General features: G+C 41.6%; 1 protein-coding gene across 1 annotated transcript in view; it reads left to right on the top strand.

Annotated features, from left to right (window-relative positions):
- Positions 1–19,025: 19,025 nt before the first annotated feature.
- The window catches only part of Slc16a7 (solute carrier family 16 member 7), a 153,733-nt gene continuing 152,622 nt past the window's right edge, over positions 19,026–20,136 (top strand). Inside the window, exon 1 of the mRNA XM_032913358.1 lies at positions 19,026–19,245. The gene's annotated coding sequence lies outside the window, so the exon portion shown is untranslated. The remainder of the gene's footprint in view (positions 19,246–20,136) is intronic.

Below are 20,136 nucleotides of genomic sequence, written 5' to 3'. Positions count from 1 at the left end.
TTTAATTCTGGCCAAAATTAGGAACCAGAGTTATCTTACAGAATTCAAACTCATCAAAGGTGTCTCTATTGATTTTCCATTGGACAATAAAAATCATGGCAGACTCACAGATGACATGGTCCACACTGAAACACCAGATTGCTCAGATGCCAGGAAATCATAGGATGCTATTCACAGTTATCAATAGGAAGAGAGTGTTAAAATTATATAATGAATAAATAACTGGCAAAGTATTTGTATTGTTTTTCTGGAATTTTTAATTATGTTCCATAAAGTAATATAATAAAGTGCAGAAAGTCTGAGATCTAACTTCAGAATCGTATTTTGACAGGATATTCTAAATGAGTGGATTTAATGTGATGGATAATATTGGTTGTCGATTGGATGGAATGTAGGATCACCAAGGGAGAAGACTCTAGGCAGGAATTCTGCCTTATGAGATGGCGATGACCCTGTGGGTATAAAGGATGGAAGGTTGTGTCCTAAAAGTGGCATTTGACAAAAAATAAAAACTGTGTTGTTTAATGTTGACCGTCAGTCTGTCACCTAGAGACCTAAGGGCATGCCTTTAAGGGTTATCTTTTTTTTTTTTTTGAATTTTTGTTGGATAGTTTATGTATTTATATTTCAAATATTATCCCCTTTCCAAGTTTCCCCCTCTTTCATTCCCCTCCCCCTGATTCTATGAGGATGCTCCCCCTCCCACCCACCTACTCACACCTCACTACCCTATATTGAGGAATGGAGCTTCTCCTCCCATTGATGCCAGACAATGCCATCCTCTGCTACATATGTGGTTGGAGCCAGGGCTCCCTCCAAGTGTACTCTGGTTGGTGGTTTAGTCCCCAAGAGCTCTGAGGGGTCTGGTTGGTTGATATTGTTGTTCTTCCCATGGGGTTGCAAACCCCTTCAGCTCCTTCAGTCCTTTCGCTAACTCCTCCATTGGGGTCCCCATGCTCAGTCCAATGGTTAGCTTCAGGCATCCTCATCTGTATCAGTAGGGCTCTGGCAGAGTCTCTCATGAGACACCAATATCAGGCTCCTGTCAGCAAGCACTTCTTGGCATCCGCAATAGTGACTGGTTTGGTGGCTGCATATGGGATGGATCCGAGGGTTATCTTGAATAAGGTAAATGAAGTGTGTGGATCTAGGCTAAGTTCTGGAGTGACTAAAAGTAATAAAAGTGAAACAAACACCAGCATTCATCCCTCTGCTTTTTTACTGAAGATCCTGGATGGCCAGCGGCCTCAGGCTCCCACAACCCAGACTCCACCTCCTACTAGATCTGAAGTAAGCCTTCCCTTCTTTAACTGTTTTAGGCTTTGTTTGTTTGTTCTGCCACATTAGTAGCACACTAACGAATTCCCTTATCATTCTAAACCATTTTCCTATTATATATAACATGGTAATAGCCATGTGTATCCTTGGTAACTCAGAGACACATCCAATAGTAAAAAATAATGTAAGAATTAAACCACCATCCAATACTAGCTAGAAGGGAAGTGGGACCTGTTTTATCTGATTTTAATGGCGTTTAGTAGATATAGGCTGCCTCGGGCCATGGACTACAACAGATGATTCATTGCAGTCCCTGTGGTACAACATTTGACATATGAAAAAGCAGACTGTGCCTTGCAGCCTATCAATAAATGCTCCTGAGTGCTTATGACGGAGCGTTGGTGGTTTGCAAACGCAGCTCTTACCTGAATGTCAGCGCTGGAAACCACCAGCAGCCAACAGTCCTGATCCAGGTGAGAAGTTGTTCCTGTGGAGAAATCCAAGCAGACTGCCCACTGCTAAAGAACTAAGTGTGAGAAGGGAGAAAACATGTAAAGGGTATTTAAACAACACTGAAGCAGAGTACTTTGGTCGCTTAGTTCAGGGAAATAGTTTGTTAACAGGGCATGATAATAATTAGTAAAAAAAAAAAAAAAAAAAAAGTAAAAACTTGAGTAATGTTAAGCCCCACCCCCATGTGCCAAAAGCTTCATTGCAAGCATAAAATTGGCAGGCAGAGGATAGAGAGAGTTAGTACAGAGGGCAAGTGACTGACGGTTTGTATTCAGGACACATGAAACATATTTAGGTTCCATGGCCACCAGCAGACAGGCAGCACAAAGTGAACTCAATAGTATTTTATAGATTTTTTTTTTTGTCTGACATTGTTTTGGTTTGGCAGTTTTATATCTTGCTGTTCTTTTACTTGCTTTCCAAATGTTATGTTTGTGGTGTGTGTGTGTATTTCTTGTGATTTTTTTGAGTATTATTTTTATTTTTATTTCCTTTAGCCTGTTTCTTTTCGAAACAGGAAGGAAAAGAAGAAGGCATGGGTTGGATGGGCGAGAAGGTGGCGAGAAAGGAAACTGCCACCTAAGTATATTGTACGGATTCTCAATGACTTAATACCTAGAAATTAATAAAACAAATTCACAAAATAAAGAGTGAAATGAAGAACTGAAACTTTCCAAACACAAACACGCAGCTGGCCAATGTACATATAAAAAGATAGGACCTTGAACTGAGTCAGTTCTTTTGGGTTCTACATCAAATCTTACCATGCAGTAATTAATGACATATTCAGTTCTTGAAATGGCAGAGGACATGTAGTGTTTGGATGGAAGTTAGCAGGACTTCTTCGATGCCTGTAGGGAAATGAACTGTGAAGCCACTCCAAAGCGGTGCCTGGTGTGATCTATTGGAATGGGAAATATACAAAACCTCAGAAGTGTGGATCTGTTCCTAATCTGTAGATGAGCTACGGAATTTATTCATATAGCATATGTGTAGTCAGCAATAGGATCACAAATGTTAATAACAACACAGCAGGAGGAAAATAAAGTTCCATCAATAATAAAGAAGGTCCTTGTCTCCTGCTTTATTTGTACAATGGAACGAAATATGTCAAAAATGTAAACAGTCCTGATATGTCACCGGATAAATAATAAATGTTAAACAAAAGAAACTAACACTGAAATAAAACTTTATACAGAAATAATTGGTTTCCATAACTATTTTAAAACTGTCATATTGCTACATTTAGGAATACACTGTGGCTGTACATACCTAAAGGAATTCGAGGAACAGAAAAGGGCAAAGGAGAATTTTCATGAACTCACCATCGTTTCCTGACCTATATATTTAATTCTTCATGTAATGAAATTGTGAAGCTATACATTTTTCATATGTCTACCCTTCTCCATATACAAACTCAATCACATCAGAACAAGTAGATACAGGAAGTAAGATTTATAGACAAATATGTAAAATAAAGATTTTTTAAATGGAAACTAAACAGACAACTTAGAGCAGATTGACAGACCCTCAAAGACGCATCAATATTTTCTATTAGTAGAACACTTAGAGCACATTTTAAATACTATATAAACTGTAAACAGCTTGGCAGATTGAATTTCTGATGCTTGGTCAAATCTCTGATTTATCTCCACAATAACTTTTGTAACAAAATTTACATGCTAAGACCATTTCTGAGTGGGCAAAGTAATCTAAGTTGTCATCTAGTATAATAAATGATTATTGAGAAACAGAACGACGGGAAAATGAACAGATATTGCCCCCCAGAATGGGTTTATGAGGCTAATAATAATAAAAATATTATCACATAATATAATAGTAATACAATATTATTTCTAGTTCTCAATGCAAATGGGAAGTAATAAGGAATTGTGTTTTTACGATTAAATAGCCTTTGGTGGGAAAATGTTAGGTTAGGTTGTAAATGTACAAAGTAGGTCAAATAGTCAGCAAAAGAAATCCATGAGTGACAGAGGAACCCACATCATGGTGTAGTGCCAGGGAAATGTTAGTGATCCCTCAAAACCAGACAGGAGCTGATCTGATGCAATTCAATTCTATTTGAGCTAGCTTGCCTCCTGCCCCCATGCACCACCATCATGCAGGATGGCTTTGGTGCGTGTGGGGAGGGGAGAGCTCCGAATGTCTATCTGAGCAAGGCCTTAATAGTAAGCAGCAAGTTGGGGGTGAGTGTGCTAGCATCTCATCGGAAAGCTACTGTGGCCTTTAACATAACTGCTGGGTGCTGGGAATCATATTAAAACCTTAATTTCTGCTCCCCTCTGCATTGGTGGTCATTCGGGGGAAGGTTTGTAACCTGGGGTGCAGGTTTGTTGGGGAAATAACCTGGAGACGCTGGTCTCTTTGAGGGTCTTGTTGGGGATTAATCTTGAGACTGGAGCTAGGCTCAGGTTTCGTTGGGGGGCAACTTGGAAACTAATGCTAGGTACCAGCCTTTTAGTTTACCTGAGTTCAAACTTAGGTCAGGTTCTCTAAAATGAAGTCTGAACTTAAAAAGATTTGGCCTTTCAATGGCCTTCCCCCCCAAAAAAATTAGGTAATAGTATTTTATGTTCCTACGCCACTTAAGAGAGAGAGAAATGTAGGCTGTTACGAAATGTCTGCCAATTTCTTTAGGAATGGGTGTGTGTAAATATCCCCAACATGACTTCCACGATTGTATGTGTAAATGCTGAGTAAGGGTGTGAAGTGCGACATGCTGGTAGCGTGAACAGTAAAGGACCTGGCGGGAAATCGCTCCTAGTACCCAGGTTATGGCTTCTCCTACTCTCTCGAGTTCCTTACGGGGTTTCAGCTCCCCTGATGCTCCTGAAATACCAATGGGTTCTATTGCTCCTTCCTGGTTCTCTGCTCTTTCACGAGGTAACCTCATCCTCTCTAGTGACTAAAATTATACATCTATATAATTAACCACCCCTACACAGTCCATATTTACTTCTGTCATTTCCATCATCTTCTGGGCGTTTCTATGGAATGCTTGAACTTGACGTTTATGAAATGTAATGTGTAACTTCCCAATGAAGCTATGACATCTTATATGCTTGGGTCTGAAAAGAGCTTTACCACCCATGCGTTAGCCTGAGTGGAATTTGGAAACTTTTGTTAGTTTCTTACTCTCTATCAGCAACATGTCACATTGTTTCCACAATGGTCGTTGTTGATGTCATCGTCGTTGTTGTTGTCATCGTCGTTATCATCCTTACTATTTTCGCTAGTCCCTAGATGAATTTGTCCCCTGTAATGCTTCCAGTGTTCCCAGCTGAAAAACCGAGTCTGAATAGACAACACAGTCACCAACTTTAACATGCTCTACTTCTTCATAATTCTTGTCCCTGTCACTTCAGCAATGTTTAATGCTTAACAGCATGTAAAAACCCACGTTTAAGATCTGGTTTTGTACTTTATTTGCATGTATATCTTCGCTAGAATACAGATTTCTCAAGAACCAATATTCAGCACATTATCGTGTATAATAAATATTTATGGAATGAATGTATTTGCATGGCTGCTTGCTGAAGACCAATTATGCTTAAAAGTAGGGGCTGTTAACCTGCGATCCATAAAGAGAGCTCAACGGTTGGTTTTTTAGGTTAACTGTGACTTAAGTCACCATTGTTTTAAAACCAGAAAATTATAGACTAACCTGTAACCTTGACAGCAATAAAATCATAGATTTTTCATAAATTTAAACTATTAAGGTTATTTGGATGTTTTAAGCCCATAAAAATAACGTCTATTGGTTCCTCCTATAGTAGCTGTTTTCCTCAGCTAGCGTGTTCTTTCCTCATACATAAAGTCATGTAACTGAAAAATAAAATATCTCAGCAAAAATATCCAGCACAGCGTTTTTGTTTGGAACTCTTTTGTACTTGATTTTATTCCTTGAAACTGCAAAGAACCAATAAAATGCTAAATCGTCCACTCTACCATTTGCTTTGAAAACAAAGTGAAACAAACACCCACTGGGAGATTTATTATGATCCTTCTGCCTGAGAAATAGCTCTGGTTGCTCTGCAAGGGATAGCAAAGAGAGACCATGTTGTGTGAGTGTGTGTGTGTGTGTGTGTGTGTGTGTGTGTGTGTGTATATGTTTGTATGTTTGTGTATGTATATGTGTGTATATGTATATGTGTATATATGTGTGTATGCGTGTGTATATGTGTGTATGTGTGAGTATGTGTATGTATGTGTGTATGAGTGTGTATGTGATGTGTGTATGTGTGTGTGTATGTATGTGTATATGTGTACATATGTGTGTATGTGTATGTATGTGTGTATGTATGTGAGTATGTGTTTTTATGTGTGTATATGTGCATGTGTATATGTATGTATGTGTGTATGTGTATGTATGTGTATGTGTGTATATGTGTATGTATGTGTGTGAGAGTTTATGTCTGTATATGTGTATATATGTATGTATGTGTATATATATGTGTATAAATGTGTGTGTTTGGGTGTTTATGTGTGTGAGTGTATGCGAGTGTATTTGTGTGTGTGTGTATTGTATGTGTATATATGTATGTGTGAGTGTTTGTGTGTAGGGGGTGTAGAGGAGTATAACTAAAGGCAGGAGAGAAAGAGGAAGTGAGAGGTGTGTTTAAATGGAAAGCATAAGAGTACAGTGGTGAGGAATTTAACTGAGCGATTATGAGATTAAAGCAAAGAATGAGTTAAAAGGAAAGTAACCTAAGATTAATGTTAGAAGATAAGAATTTATGTGCTAGGAGTTGAGAATTTTCTTGTGGCAGATAGAGGAGTCCACTAGGCTACAGGATAAGAACCTTCTCCTGTAAACTACTTCTGACCAGCGTCTTGCCAAGGTTAACAATCTGCTCAGACAGGAAAGCAAAGAAAATCTGAGGCACTTAGGAAAAATATGAGCAAAAATGATGAAGCAATTTTTTAAACCAATGTATATCTCCCTGCTACATAATTCAGTGAAGTATCACCAACCCCACGTGGTGGCACCTCACTGACAAAATCCATTGTTCATGATGCAGAATCTCTCTAAGCAGACCCATGAAGGAACCAGACTTTCAGAGGATCCTAAGTTGCTGATCCACTCGGCTTTCACTATCCAGTTCATGAATCTGACACAGCCCTTCTTCAAAGTAGAAGAAACTCTTGTTACACGTGATGAGAGAGTTGGTTTTGAGGAAGCTTGATCACGCAAAGAAAGAAGTGATACAGAAAGGCAGGTTAGTTTCTGCCAGGTTACCTTCCCTGTAAGGGACAAGCAAAGGGGACTTCCTGTCATGTTCCTAGAATGGCTGGGACCTTTCTTATTGGTGGCGATGACCCTCCTGCTTCTAGTAAAATGTGGGTTCCTTGGGGGATTCTCTAACTTTCTTGACACTTCAGCTTTGTTACTTTGGACCGTGCCCACATGGAATCCATTTATGCTTGGTCTCTTTGGATCTTGTAGAGGAACTCAGTCCAAAACCAACATCTCCTATAATTTTATTTTTAAAAAGCTATTTCTAGATCTCTGAGTTTAACTTAACCTGCTTAGTATAGTCAACTTTGGTTTCGTTATATGTGACCTGTAGAATTACTTTCAAATGTCCTGCTCTCAACTTTGTCACATGTTCTGTAAACATTAAAGTCAGTTTTAATAAGTATTTTGTGTATACTTGCTTACCAGTGACCAGCAATGAGTGCCCTTGGATCTTTACGCTATCTCTTTTGACCATGGCTAAAACAAAGAACTATGAGGAGAAAACAGATTTACACAGTAAAACAAAGGTTCTTTCCAGAACCATGGGACAAAATGAGAGGCTGTGTAGTAACTTACTATAGAAGATACTGTGCACGATTCTTGAAATATTTTTCATTTAACACATCCCGATGCACGGATTACCCTGTGTTAGTTATGGAGTGTAAAGTGAGTTGACAAGCAATGCCAGCAGAATGTAGGGAGAAGGAAGATTTTAATAAAATCAACACAGAGATTATGATTCAATGTGACGTGTTACACACACCAGATGGAAAAGGATTCTTGGTATGTAACAGGAAGAACTAATCCGACACGTGCCCTTCATATTAGTGGAATGACATTTTGGCAGAATATGACATCTCTGGAGATAGGCACAAAACAGAAGACAGGCAGTGTAAACTGAAATGTGAAAGAACTCGATGCCATCGGAGACGAGGGTAATGGCATGGTGCTAGCTGCATTTGGTGAGCTTTGGTAAGCACTGGAGAGGAGGTGTCAAGGGGCAAAGCTAGAAGAGGACAGAGGACTTGAGTTAGTGAATGAATGAATGAATAAATGAATATCCCAGTGCCATTGCACAGGTTAGGTTTAATACAGGTAAGCTGCATGGTTGTTGGTCATCATCATCATCATCATCATCATCATCATCAGCAGCAGCAGCAGCAGCAGCAGCAGCAGCAGCATGCATGTTGCCTATCTCACTATTAGAAATGGCCCCCATGGATTACATTATTTTCTGAATTCTAAAAGCAGGTAGGCTAAAATCATTATCTTAGTTAGGAAAAATTAAGAATGAATTGGTAGCTAATATCATGTTCCAGAAATAATTTAACTTTTCAAAAAGGTAGAGACCTGGCCTATTGTAATGGCATCTCCCATAACCCCAGCAGGCAGGCGGTGAGAAGACTGGGAGTCTTCACACTGGGTATAAAGTGTGACCTATATCGAAAGTAGTTCCACGGCCTCTTAAGAGAAGCCACACCTGTGTTCTCAGGCGTCTCTGTCTTCCTTTTCAGTTTCTCTCTTTTTCTTAACCCATGTTCTTAAGCCTATTAATTTTTTTATTAAACCCAAAGTCATTCTCTCTGTCTCTGTCTATCTGTCTCTCTGTCTGTCTCTCTGTCTCTGTCCATGTCTCTCTCTCTCTCTCTCTCTCTCTCTCTCTCTCTCTCTCTCTCTCTCTCTCTCTCTCTCCCTGTGTGTGTGTATGTATATGTGTGCAAATGATATTTAATTTCCTATACATAAAAACTAATAAGATAAAGAGAAAAAGTAAAATGGCATGAGCTCCTCGCCTCATCTCATAGAATCAACGATACATTTTTTTATCTTCCTATCTCGAGTTTTGAACATTAGAGGTGAAAAGATGATATCTTCTCTTTACCCATAATATACATCATGCCTAACACTCCTATCACAAAAGACAGATCAAGAAGAGAAAAAACAATCAGTTTTGCATGGCAAAGGAAGCTTTGGAAATGAGGACTCAGAATTCAAGCAGACTTACATGCTAGGTCTGATGAGAGAGGTGGGTATTCTTGTGGTGGTGCGGACACAACGAATTAAGAGAAGCATTCAGATATGGCAAGTGGAGGAACCAGCAGCTCCTGCTTCTTCGAGCTTCCTCGTTTTCTGCTTGGACTCTCAACTTGGAGTTCCTTCCACCTGGATGTTGGACAGGACTACAAGTAACTTCTGACCTGTTTCAGGAAAGTTGTTTCAAAGAGTGATCTTTTGAAAACATATGTCTTCAACATATAATTGTGCATATTTACAGTGATGGTACAATGTATATACTCTGGTTTCTCTTCAGAGCTGTATGTTTATAGAGTATAGCGTGACACTTTGATACCTGCCTGTGATATTTAACAATTGGGCAATCATACCAGATATCTTTAACCTTGACACTTACATTTCTTTGTAAGGGCTTTAAAATCCCAGTAGCTTTGGTAGAAAAATGTGTGGTGTGAAGGTCTCACCTTCTTACTGAACATTCTGCATTTTCTTATTCTCTGCACGTTGTCTAGCTGTGTTAATTACTTTCCACCACAGGAAGAGGTTTCTCTGACGGTGACTGGGAGAGGCATTGGTGTGTGGGAGTAGCAATAAGCCACTACTCGGTATTTTAATCAATGCCATTTAGCAGAATAATAGTAATAGGGGCCTTACCTTCCGACCCATGAGTTATTGACCAGATAATGGTGCCTGTGTGTTCAGTCTTTCTTAGTTACTTTTCTATTGCTGTGATAAAACACCGTGACCTAGAAAATTTAGGAAAGAAAGCATTTAATTTCGGATTAAAGTTTCATGGGATTAGGGTCCATGGAGGTGGAGGAAGGGCAAGGTGGCAGGGAAAACAGATACTTTACATTTTGATCCACAAATGCTGGGCAGAGAGATGTACAGATAAGAGAGAGAGAGAGAGAGAGAGAGAGAGAGAGAGAGAGAGAGAGAGAGAGAGAGAGAGAGAGAGAGAACAGTCAAACAGTTCTACCAACCAGGGACCACAGATTCAAGTATATGAATTCTCATCTAAACCATTACAAAGGACATGAAACAGGCTTGAAATCCAATCCAAAAGTAGTTGGTTACCCTCCTAACCTCTGTGCCACCGTTGTACTAGCGGGCATATCTTGCTGTGACAGACACTGTTGAGGTTTATTAGATTCACAGCTGGCTAAGACTGATGATTCCTTCTTCTGATAGCAGGCATAGCTACACAGTGCTGTTTCTCTGGTAGCATCCACTGCTGTGAAAGCACTAGGATGAAAGTTAGCATCGGTTTCATCATCAAGTTCTGTCGAGGAAACAAGAGCAATGCCAATAGTCTTTAGTGATTACAGATCCATGGAACACTGCCAAGTAAAAAAAAATCCAACAGGTAACATGGTCTCTCTTGGGGGTATTGTGTCCTCCTTATGGGGTGACTTCATTTGAACTTCTTTAAATGTGTATGTGTATATATTTCAGGAAACTGTCTACAGTGGTAGATCTTTATATGGACTTCACAGAAGTCCCTTAGTACTGCTTATCCGTATTCATATTCCATTTTCATTTTTGCCCTCCCATCCTCCAACCCATTTAATCTTTCAAGTTCCATTATTTTCCTTAAATGGAAAGTTGGTTGTTAAGGGCACAATCTTAACCTAAGTAAAGAAGTAATTGGCTTATAGACATTAACTTATGTTACGGCTTGTGAGGAAACTAAGAAAGCACAGAAACGATGACAATGGTGACCTAGCATCAAGCTGTAATTCCAGTCAGATGGTGCACGTGTTAAAGCCAGCATTCCTGGGAAGCTACAGTAAGAGGATCATGAATTTGATGGCATCTTAGGTTACATATATAGAGAAACCCTGCTAAACAACCACAAAAGCAAAACAAAACAAAAAAAAAAAAGGAGGGAGGAAGGAGGGAGGGGGGGGAGGGAGAAGGAGGGAGGGAGGGGAGGGAGGAGGGAGGAGAGAGAGAGAGAGAGAGAGAGAGAGAGAGAGAGAGAGAGAGAGATTGAGCCCTATTATCCACAGTTAGTGAAAATGTTCTTGAAAATGATTCGGTAATGAAGTAGAAAAGCAAACAAGAGTGTGTCAGTGTCATGACAGAAGCCAACTGAGGAGAGTGTCTGTCATAGAGAGCTTTCACACATTAGTGAATCCACTCTACACCATCCTCCAGAGACTACCTCCAGTCTTTCATATGCTTTGATTGAACGGTCTCTGGGAGAAGAGTTAGCATGGGAGTTTCCCAAGGTTCCTTAAGGAATCTTCCTGTTAATTCTGTCAGAGCCTCTTAGGGCCTGAACCTCCTCCTTTTTATTTTAAACCAGTTTTTAGCAGGGCTTTCAGAGATGGTATCAGGGATTTGTTGTTCTTTGTTTTTCCAAAATACGAACACTGGTAGAAAGGCCGTTTAGGGCATAATTCAAAGCAGTTGAAAAGAGAGGCTGGCTGGGCCTTGGAGAGTCTATACAATCAGTGCTGCTGGGCCAGCCAGAAATGCAAAATGGAATGATTTGTTTCCAGTTCCAGTCTGAGAGGGATTAGAAACCATTGCCTGGCTTTGAACCTGGATGGTTTTGTGGGGTTTTCAGATGTCTACAGATTAGGTTCAAGTCTGTTGTTTAAAATGAAAATGGGAAAAACAAGAACACACACACATATATACACACAAACATATATAATATATATGTACATATGTACATATATATATATATATATACATACTTACATATTCACATACACACTGGGAAGAGAAGGACACAGAGAGAATTGGAGGCTTGTGGAAATCAACTAAGAAGCAGTGATATTATTCATAATAAGGCATTTGGAAATGAGAGAAGATGGGTCCAGGGGAGATTATGGGGGTACAAGTATCAGAATAAAGGAACTTGTTCGAAACAAGGGGAAAGGTAAGGTCAGCTGAAGTCAGTGATTTGTATGGGATATCCCAAGGTGAGATTGTGAATCCCTGCTTTTATTACTATCCCCCATCACACGGAGCTTCTCTGAACCACAAAATCTCTAAATTTACATCGTAACCATATTTTCGTAGCAACTGGAAGGATCTAATACATCCACACACACACAATTTTATTCCTCGCCACTTCATATCTCATTTTTTCTCCACGCATAAGCATTTGTCTTTTCAGATCCATTTTCCCTTTAAATTACAAGTAATTTACTAATAACTAATAAATTGCTAATAATAAAAATTTACTAATAATCCATAGTATGTGCTAGGCACGCCTGTACTGATTCAAAGACGTTAGCTTTCAATTTTCACAGCACCAACCTAGGCAATTAGTATTATGATATACAATTCTGAAACAGTCAGGTTAGGGCCCAGGCTGAGACTCAGAGTTCTAGTGCCTAAGTTGCAGAACCAGGGTTTGAATCCAGCTAGGCAGTGCCTCTTGGTACTGACCACTGATGCTTTTCTGCTCTAGAAGAAGAGATCCTTGCCCCTTCCTCAGGAGGAAATTGCTGCCTGTTGTCTCATTTAAATGGCTAAACTGCCTGATCGGGATGTCCACATGGGCTATCTCCCCTCTTTGATCTGTAGTCATCTGTATAAATGTTGTAACTTGAACATCTCCTGCTTTGCAGAGTCTTTTAAAGTCTTTCTCTGTGCCTACAACCTAAGAAAATGTAGCCGGAAAGCAGATTAGATCCTCCACAAATCCTGAAATCAAAGCTGAGTGGACTCCATGCCACCGACTTGCTTTGCGGTGGAGCTTGAAACCTTCACACCTCAGCTTCCTCTAATGAGGAATGGAAGGACATCTCTTTGTGTTTGTTATGAAGACTGATACCCATTGGGTGTCTATTGTTTTCCTTACTTGTTGAACATAACAAACTTTTCATAAATATGTGTGGAAAATTGATTCTGTCACTGAGATTACCTATGACTGTGTCCACTGAAAACTATGAAGTAGCCCATCTAGTTAAAGTCACAGAAGATGTGTTTAAAATGTCATAATAATCAAGCACTTTTCTCTTAGTCTATATTGTGCAGTTAATCACCTACTTGTGGTTTGAACATGAAAAAAACAAGTTTTATTTTTATCTGATGCATAATTCTTATGCATACAAAATTATGCTCATAATTCTCACATGACGGCAGACAGAGAAGGCCTCAGCTCCGCTTTATTTGAAAGTTTGCCCATAATATTACAGTATTTCCATCTGTACAATGAAAAATAATTCAAAACCCCTCATTAAGGCTAATTATATTTATAAGATAGGAAATTAAAATGAGAAATATTAAGAATAAATATCTAATAAGATCAGTTGGGACTGAGAACTAATTATTTCATGAGTGTTTTATTGTTCTCCATAGAAACCGTTTTCTTTGCAAAGAAGTCATAGAAGATAATTTCATCCAACTTTGTGCTTTATTCGCTTTGTGCTCTCCTAAGGAAATGTTCCTTGAAGAATGCTCTGACTGCTGGCACAAGATAAGGCAAAATTGGCTTTCCTTTCTCAAACTACAGAGAGGTACCACAACATGTGACCTGCTGTCTGTGAATTTGACACAGGACAGACTGGGAAATGTGTCAAGAGCTACACAGTGGCTATCATTGTGAAACAAACATCAGATGCGCATCATTCTTTCTTAAATATGATCTCCAAACCAAGAGTTGTGTTTCCCAGGGTGAGAGGAGGTTTTGTTTGAAATAAAAACAAGTGCCTTTTAAAGCCCATAGCAACTTTTAACATGCGGTCTCTATTTATCCTTCCCTTTCTTTTATGAATAAAATCGTATGCATGATGTTCAGCAGATTATCTTGAAGCATGTCCATAGCGGGGAATGATAAAATCTAGCTAAGCCATATGCACCATTCCATGTAGATATTGTTGCTGTAGTAAGAACCTCTAATGTCTAGTCTCTTCGTATTCCCCAAGAATACATTGTCATTAGCTACAGTCACCTTCTGTACAACAGATCTACAGATCCCCTGGACTTCCTCCTCTTAAGCCCCCACCACTCCCTGTCCCTTTCCTTTCCTTTCCTTTCCTTTCCTTTCCTTTCCTTTCCTTTCCTTTCCTTTCCTTTCCTTTCCTTTCCTTCCCTTCCCTTCCCTTTCCTTTCCTTTCCTTTTTCTTTTCTTTTCTCTCTTTTCTTTTCTTTTTTTTCCTTTCTTTTCCTCTCCTCTCCTTTCCTTTCCTTTCCTTAAGCATCTTTTTCATGACAACCCCATTCACTCCTCAGGATCACAGTCCTCCATCCCATGACACCAACATTTTTAGGTTCCATGTATGAGTGCAGTCAGGGATACTAGCACCTGGTTGACTAATTCAGAGAAAGCTCTTCATTTTTCTTTCAAGCTGCTGCAAACAGCCATGCCTTCCCACTGAGTCTTATCCCACTGCCGGGGACAGGATCCCGAGGACGTGATGTAGAGGCCCATTGGAGTGTTCCTTTGTCTTGACTTTCAGGCCATTCACTTTTGTCGAAAAGAGCTTCCCAGAAGAAACATAATGCCTTGTCCTCACAAAGGATGAAGTGCAAGGTGGAGGATAAAGTCACATGCAAGTGGCTAATTCAGAGGAACATTCTAGTCATTCGGGGAATCCCGATTAGGGCTTGAGTTATGATTCATTTACATTGCCTAAAAATAAACTTTTCTATCCTTAATAATACCTTACTGCAAGTTCTAGTAGTAAAAGCGCTTCCTATTAAATGGACTTAGAATTTAATGAAGCAGTAAAGCCACTGAGATCTAACGGTTATACGGAGACAGCGGAGGATACGCTCAGAGTTACAAGAGTGTTAGCATAAATTCATTTGAGCTCACCAGTCCTGCAGCCTCATTGTGCTCATTCGGTGCGAGAGGGGAAGGTCTGGGTCTGAGAACCTTGGAGCAGTGACCTCTGAGGAAGAAGGAGCTAGCTTGACTGATTGGAAACGGGAGAAGGGAAAGCCCCTGAGCAAAGTAACCTGTGAGCTGGATGAACACATTATGTTGAGCTGCAGTGGAAACCTCTCAGGTGAATGTAAGCTCCTCCAGACCTGTCCAGGGAGTTTCCCTAGGGCTGCTGAATAGGAAGCCAGCCTGTGCAATGGAATAACTTGTCAAGAGAAAGAAACAAAATTTGCAAGAGTCTTTTTCTTCTTTTAATATTAGAAAAATACAAAACGAAATGAAAATCCCAATCAGTAGTTGTCAAATGCTGGAGATGGAGCTAAAGAACTGATTGCTGATCACAGAACTGTTTACAGGGATGTGCACATTTACCCAAACTCAAACCTATAACACCTACAATGTGCGAATTTTCCTTGTGGGAAGTCACACATCAAAACCCCAGGAAAAATGTTAAAAATGGACATGCTTCGGTTAGAATGGTAAGACTATTATTTTAAGTAAAAAAGCACATACACATGGGTGACTTGGTCTACTGAAAGGCATAGTCTCCTTCACATGGTATTAGATGAATGTGAGTTTAGAAAGTGAGGGGGCCTGAGGGCTCTATGCTTAGCTTGTCAGGTGCATGAAGGTATACATGTATTTTAATAGGTGAATGATACATAGATTATACAGATAGATACGCTAGATAGTTATACAGGATAGATGTTATATAGATGACAGATGATGTGTAATCTGCACATGCATTTCTTTACTACTGATATCAAACCAATTAGAATGCCGAATTGTGATTCTCAAAAACAAACAAACAAACAACAACAACAACAACAACAACAACAAATAACCCCAGAGGTACTGTGTAGAGTCTCCATGTGACACCTACCAACCACAAATACCTCAGGCTGTGGCTATAGTGGTAGCTGTAAATACCATGTGGACTATGCCACCAGTAAACTCTGGGCAAACTGGTGATGTCTTTACTTTGACAGGGTTAAGATATTAGAAGTGCACATTTTCCTTTATGTTGGAGGGAGAATGTCATGAGGACCTCAGGGCCACTGAATTACCAACCGTGTTCCAGAGGAATAATGTTTCCTAATGTTCAGGATGCTTACTTCCCCTCCAGCAGGATAATGTATCTTACCAGGACCCCAGTGTGCTAGCCACGTCAGGTAAGCAACCTGTCAGGATTCTGTGATCAATGTCTTAGATCAGTATGGGATTCGGGAAATGCTCAGATGAACACATTTCTTTATGATCCATTATAAATGAGAGAGTGCTGGACAGTTTTGATGGTTTTGAAGCAAAACTCCAAACACAATACTTCTGTCCTTTAGATATGTCTGGTCGCTCTTGCCTTCTCTTTTGAATGAATCGATTCATTCAGAAAAGAATCGACTCTCCCAAGCACTGACTCTAAACTTCGAACTCATGGCTGTTCTAACCTACAGCAAAGACGGCCACTGTCCCACATGGAGGCAGTACCCAGGCCTACTGCTTAGCGGAGCGTTCATGATCATTCCTCGGAGATGATCCATTTTCTGTGGCATCCACGTCGGTGAACTTACAGCCACCGTGAGACGGTTAGAGTGGACCCAGATTCCTTAGCTCTCCATAGTCCCTATCACCACGGGACACTGATTGGCTTCACCCTCTTGACAAAGTGTCTCTGAGCCTAGCTCAGAGAACTCATTTTTTATGCCATTTTTACTATGATGTCTTTCTTACCTTAAAGAAAGTAATGGCTTAGCATGGGAGTTTCTCCAGTTGTCTGGTTGGGATGGCTGTGTATCTGTATCTTTTCAACAATCTGTGCATTGAAACTCTCTCATAATGGCGATGGTTACTTGGAGCTAAAGTTATACAGGAAGGCAATTTGTTGTAGTGAGGCCATGAAGGTGGCAAGAATTAGTGCTCTCCAGGAAAACTCAAAGCTGGCCAGCAGGCTCCTGACCTGGGCGGAGCAGCTAGGAGATGACAAATCAGAATTCAGTCTACCTGGCCTGCTGGGACACTACTGCCTCTCTGGCAGAAGTGGGTATTGCTTAAACTACAGGATGGATTATACTCCACCACAGCAGCTGGAGCAACCGGAGTCATTAGCATGTTAATCTCATAAAAGAGCGGCCACTGAGTGATCACAGAGAAAACCAGCTTTCTGAGCTGGACCTTGGCTGTATCACACTGACCGTTTAGAATCCAGATACCCAGAGTCTACAAAGGGGCATGGAGGCATGTAGCCTCGAAGGTACAATCTTCCTGCCTCAGCTGCACTCCCAGGTCCATCTGGATTCAGAGATTTAAATTCTAGGAAAGGAGCATTTATGATGAAAGTCTGCTATGGACCTGAAGGGTTGAGCGCTGAAGTACGCAAGTTTAGCAAATGGGTTAAATAGTTCCAGAGCATAGAAAGAGAGAGATAGAAACAAGTCACACAGTAGCCCAGGAGGAGAGGGATGGACAGATTAATTTAAGAACTGTATGGTTTCCTTTGCTTCCTGATCTTTAAAAATAAAATGATAACCAAAACGAAAAAGAAACAACAACCAGAACAACAAAACCCCAAAATCATCTTAATTGCAAATACCAAAGAACATAACCTTGCTGTAGCTCTACTTTGCTTCTTTCAAATGTTTATTACTCTTTATTGCCAATAAAATAAACATGTTTATAGCTTTTGTTAGATACTTAACTCTTATCTTCCACAATTTCCATCTATACTGTTTTGTTCACCCCTCGGTGGAAATGGGTTGTTTTTGCCTCAATTTTTACTTTTGGAACCATTAACTTTCTTAAAAACTTTCTTAACACTTAGTGTGTGCATGTGTGTACCTGTGTGTGTGTGTGTGTGTGTGTGTGTGTGTGTGTGTGTGTGTGTATGTAACTGGTCTTGTTTGCCAGGTATGTGGAAGTCAGAGGACAGCTTACAACTGTAGGTCTTCTCTGCTGTGTAGATTCTGAGGGTAGAACTCGGGTCACCAGGCTAGGTGGCAAGCATCCTTAGCCTCTGAACTTTGTGGATAGGTCATTTTGAAGTTAACAGCTTCGCAAAGTGTCTTCTGATCACTACCCATACCGTCATGCTTAAGTCTTATGGAAACAGTGTTCCTATTTTGTAATTGCAGAAATTGAAATTAAAACTCTGCCCTTGCCTACAGACTGACTAGCGGAGACACAGTAAGACATCCTGAATGTGGATCTCAGGATCCTACCTTACTGCCTCTGTCTCCAAATGTGTGTAAAGTGAATAGCCATGACTGCATTTAACGGAGTATCACATTATGAAATCAGGACAGCAAAGGCCAATTAAATGGGCAGAAAATGGAGACCCAGTTCTCAAATTCAAGCACTTATAGTGCCACAAGGTTTTTCTATAAGTAGAGAGGTCAGTCTTTGAGTTGTGTAAACCTTCAGTTCAAACCCTTCCTTCCTCTTTTCAACTTCCTCAAGAAGGGCATGTTGGGGGGGGGACTTAAACCAACATCTGTGGGGTTTATCATAGTCTTTAGCATTATTCTTGCTCAAATAACTAAATCTTGTCTTGAAAACTTAATATGAGCGACATAAAGGAAAGGAATCATTTACAATTGATAGCCAACAGCTCCCAGCAACTTCCACACTTTCTGTGTCTTGTGCTGTTTTCCTTTCCTGTAAGTTTTGTTTTCCTTGGAAGGATTAGGCTATGAAGCACACCTTTCTCCATCCTCAATCAAGCCAGTACTCATTCCTAAAGGAAGTCCTTAAGTGAATGAATAACGAATGACTGGATGGATGGATGGATGGATGGATGGATGGATGGGTCACGCAGCCTTTTCTGTCCTAGCTCTTTTCTCTGCATTCTGCAGGTCCCTCTCTGCATCCTTATCTAGAGATTGCATAACAGCCAGGTCTCTCAGGCTACCTCACACCTGCCTCCTTGGGTTGGGCGCCAAAGTGTTAGGCTGGAGCAAGTCTTGGCTGCTCAGCCACAATAGATCGCTCCGGGTCAGAACTAAAACCCGAAGTGGAGTAGCCAGAGCCACAGAACCCGCGCAGACCAGCGCCAAACTGCTGCGCCCTCAGGAGCATGCTCAGTGCGCCTCCCTTCCCCGCGCCCCCAGCCCGCGCCCCCCTCTCGCGTTCACCCCCCCGCACCGCACCCAGGCGCGCTCCCGGGCACCCCAGCCCGTCTTTGCTCCCGCACCCCTCCCCCGGGCCTCGGCTGGCGAGGACACGTCAGGGGACATAAATAAATAAATAATTCCATTCAGCGGATGACAGCGAGGCGAGGCGGCTGCAGCTGGGCGGGGGGACCGGGAGAGCGGCGGTGCGCACCGGGTGTCAGAGCCAGGTAAAGGCGGTGCTCCCAGGGAGGATGGGAGGAGGAGGACGACGACGAGGCGGGAGGAGGGCGAGTGAGGTTACTCAGGGACCGCAGGTGGGTGTGGAGAAATGGCAGCCCGGTGGCGCTCCGAGTGCCGCGAGCCCTTATATAGACAAAAATCCCGAAGCCGAGCAGGCTAGAGCTCCGACGGGAACTTCAGGGTCCCCGAGGTTCGGGGATTCAGAGATCGCAGAGTGGAGGCCACCAACTGCTGGCGCTGCTCCTGTAGGCTGTGGGCGCCTCCCCTGGGCACTGTTGAACATCGGGCGGGCAGTGCCACGCGAATGCCCCTGAACTGCTCGCCAGCATCTCCCCGGACCCACAGAATCTGGGGTGGTGTCCTTCAAGTGGGTGTGGATGGGTGGGGAAGTGCATGGAGGGAATGGCTGCCCTTTCAGCAGAAGATCCGCGCCTGCAGAGAAGGAGAAGGGAAGGTGTTCTGTTTCGGTCCCGGGAAACCTGGGGGGAGGCCGCTGGGCTGATGCAGGAGAAGTTTGTGGCCTGGCCTAAAGGTTAGACTGTCTTCCAGGGACCTGAGAAGGGTCGGTGCCACTCTGTGGTCCTCTGGGCTTCCTGGGCTACTTCATCACGCTGGGGACACCAGTCTTGGCCAGGTAGCACACAGGTGGTTGTGAGCTTCAGCCAGCTGGCTTCTGCATCCTTTTCTTCTTCCACTAGCTAAGAGGTCTGCAGATCACTTTGGGAGGGGCAGTAGTGCTCTAGGTCTCTCTCACTTCCTGGCTGGACCACTCTGGGGGAATTACACGCGCGCACACACACACACACACACACACACACACGCACGCACGCACACCAATTTTTCTGCAGGTGTTTCTTTAACTCACTTTTGGTGGAGAA

The sequence above is a fragment of the Rattus rattus genome, chromosome 1, assembly GCF_011064425.1.
Source record: "Rattus rattus isolate New Zealand chromosome 1, Rrattus_CSIRO_v1, whole genome shotgun sequence".
Classification (NCBI taxonomy): domain Eukaryota; kingdom Metazoa; phylum Chordata; class Mammalia; order Rodentia; family Muridae; genus Rattus; species Rattus rattus.
This window is presented reverse-complemented; position numbering and strand designations above follow the sequence as displayed.